The sequence below is a fragment of the Octopus bimaculoides genome, chromosome 1 (genome assembly GCF_001194135.2).
Source record: "Octopus bimaculoides isolate UCB-OBI-ISO-001 chromosome 1, ASM119413v2, whole genome shotgun sequence".
NCBI classification, from domain to species: domain Eukaryota; kingdom Metazoa; phylum Mollusca; class Cephalopoda; order Octopoda; family Octopodidae; genus Octopus; species Octopus bimaculoides.
Genome location: NC_068981.1, coordinates 75279463 through 75282898, shown reverse-complemented (window position 1 = coordinate 75282898; position 3436 = coordinate 75279463).

Here is a 3436-nt window from a genome sequence, read left to right as displayed (position 1 = left end):
AATACAATGAAAATGTACTTTCATTGTATTTTCTGTAGTGTTCTCACTACATGAATAAATGGAGCTTGTACGAAACGTACGTACTGCTGTAACCTATTCAATTTCTGTTGCTTAACTTCAAAAAAAAATATATATATAACAGAAATAATTGAGTCCGGTATTATCCGCACAGTTCGAAGTAAGGTGAATAAAATCAAAATATGCAACAGGATATCAAGAAGTCATGCAGTACAAAAGTTTCAAGCGGCTCCATTCAATTGAACAATACAATCAATACATCACTTTAAATGCAGGGCTATCATCAGCTGCACAAATACATAAATAGAATTTTAATCAGTCGGACACATTAATATGATTTCGCTCAAATACAGTATTGTAACTAAGAATACACTACACTTCCAAGAAATGCATGAAGCTCACTGGGGTCATAGTTTGTAAAGAATTGTGGTTCATTTTTAATATATTACTCATTTTATCAACTCCTAAATGTAAGACTAGAGGACTGTGTCTGTTTAGAATGAAGGGCAAGAGTGAGTTGACAGCTTATGGGTAGGTATGGTCATAAATATTGTCAAGGTTTTAGGAGTAGTAAATTGGGTATATAGTATCTGTCTATAAAGTAGGCTGGGTAGGGGAAGACCCCAAATCATGACGTTAGTTATAAGTTAAAGGAGAAAGACGCTAATAAAATCTGTGATGTTAATAAAGAGGAAATTTTATCCTGGGGTACTGTGAGTGATTGTTTATAAACAATATTGTTATGTTGTATACAGATAAAATTTTAGATTATCAAAAATGATATCATAACCAAAATAAATAAAATGTGTGTGTATGTATGTATATTTGTATATATATATATATATATATATATATATGTGTGTGTGTGTGTGTGTGTGTGTGTGTGTGTGTGTGTGTGTGTGTGTGTGTAAGGTGGGCATTTACTGATGGAATACTGGAAAGACGAATATGCTATCGATATATTAATTACTAGCTAGTGTATACGGTAATTTCCGGGGATAAAGATGTTCTATTGAAACGCCTTATTACTCTGATATAAGAAAGCAATTTCGTTATAACTGCCACAAAAGGTGTATTTTCCGTCACGAAGAAATACAAAACACTGTTAGCTCGTAGTGGGAGAGATTGTTGGAGGTTGGCGAGAGAGGTTTTCGGAGGTTGGTAAAAAAGATTGTCGGAAGTTGGCGAGAGGCAAAGACATTATTCTGCTAAGAGAAGGTATCTGGGAAATGTATATCGCTGTCATTCACAGACACACTATTGTTTTACCGTGAGAAAAGCGTTGAAGTGTTAAGTGAAATTTGGCAATCGAGCATCGAATCCACGCTATGCCTGCATGAAGCCACTACAAACATGTTGTGGAATAAAAATTGTATCTACTGTCATGGAAAATTGCAACTGTAAAAATGCAGAATTATCAGAGTAATGGGCATTCAAAAAGTATGTATGTATAGAAATGTATGAATGAAGTCGTTAAGGTTTAAGATTCAAATTAAGGAAGTGCAATAATAATGTTTAGTAGTTCAAAACTGTGACTAGTGAAATGCAGAATTAGGTTGGCTGATCGTGAGAATCAAATATTGGTCGCTTCGATGAAATCTGCAGGTTGTATGGGTTATATCCCTTCAGTTGTTTAAATAAATTATTAGTAATATGTTGTAGATAAAAAGATCCATTGGAAGGGCCCTATTATCGATTTTTTTCAACGATCTAAGTATGCCACGAGGTTTCCAGACAGGAGTTCTACTCATGTGTCAAATAAAGTATAAAAGTGATATTGTCTGCAAGAATTAGAAATGGGACATACAAAAAATAAATATTCAAAGTAATCGAAAATAAACAATGAAATGGGTTATTTCCTTCGAGTGTTTAAAAACAAAATATTGTACAGGTGCTATGGGTTATTTGCCTTGGGTGTTTAAAAACATTCGTTATATGCGGAAGAGATAAAGGTCCCTTTCAGGGGCCGTATTATCGATTTTTTCAACAATCTAAGTTTGTTACGAAGTTTCTAAACACGAGTTCTACTCGCGTGTCAAGTTTTATCAAAATCCATAAAGCGAAAGAGGAGGAGTTAGCTAACAACGTCACAAACAAATCCAGACCGATTTTCCACATATGTAGTAGATAAGCCAAGAATCAGAAAAATAAAGTTGTGTACAGATACACACACATTTTTATCTATGTGCACACATCCTCACATACACAAATATACGTTTGCATGAATATAGTATAAACATCTCGCATAGACTTAAGTAACTAGAATGCATCTATCTCTATCTAAGAACAGTAACAACTTAGAGGGATAAGAGGTTTATAGGTAAGAGTATCAAAGTAAGAAAACAAAATAATAAGAATTCATAGCAAATGATAAGAAATAAATATAACTTACGTTTAAAGAGACAGGGTATTAAAATTTGAGGTAAAGAAGAGATAAATATAACCCCAAAATAGGAATTAGTAGGTATGGGAGTTGCGAGGGCAGTTGGAGGTATTCAGACTGGAGAGATTTTATACGTCGCAATGTTACAGATTCTATTACATATATGATTTTGTAGTTTCTAGGGGACATACTTACATAAAAGCCATTACAAATATACATAGTATGCTCAGTAGGGTAGAGCATCATAGAAAGGAACAACTAGTTTAATCACCACAAACATGATGAAGTCAGACTAATTAGGCAGGAGTTTTCATGGGATAGTAATTACATGTAGCACACCACATACCATAGCATATAGGCTTGTAACATACGCAATGCAATTTAGTTCACCATATAACTCAATATTTCATGATTTTATTATTTATATATATATATATATATATTACTAGAGGGAAAGTTCACAATTGATACGACACCAAAAATAACTTCCACCATCAAAGTTCAAGTATAGCACCTCTAATCGCTAATTTCGAGAATACTTAAATGTACGGGTTACGCTATATTCACACGATACCCTTCGACCTAATCTATTATTAATCAGGTTGTTCTTGTCCCTATACTTAAAAATCTCATAAGTTTCCATGGAACACATCTCACACGCCGCGTATCGACTATATAAGGCTGCGCTTTCCGTATTATATCCCATTTAAGGCTAAATTCGATTCCGCATTCCCTCAGTTCTCAAATCTTGCTAGAGAAAGACGTACAATTGGCTTTATGTTTGAGTTTAAAATATGAAAAATGGTCAGTGATACGTTTTTTTCATATTTATCGAAGATCCTATATATATAAAGTTACCAGCTTCGGTTATGATTGTACATTTATAAATTACGTTTTGGATTAGACATCCACCTAATAACGATCAGTGGGATTTACCTCTACAATTGCAACCAGGAGAATTACTACTATTAATATTATTGATATTCCGATTGTTATTATTATTATTATTATTATTATTATTATTATTATTATTAT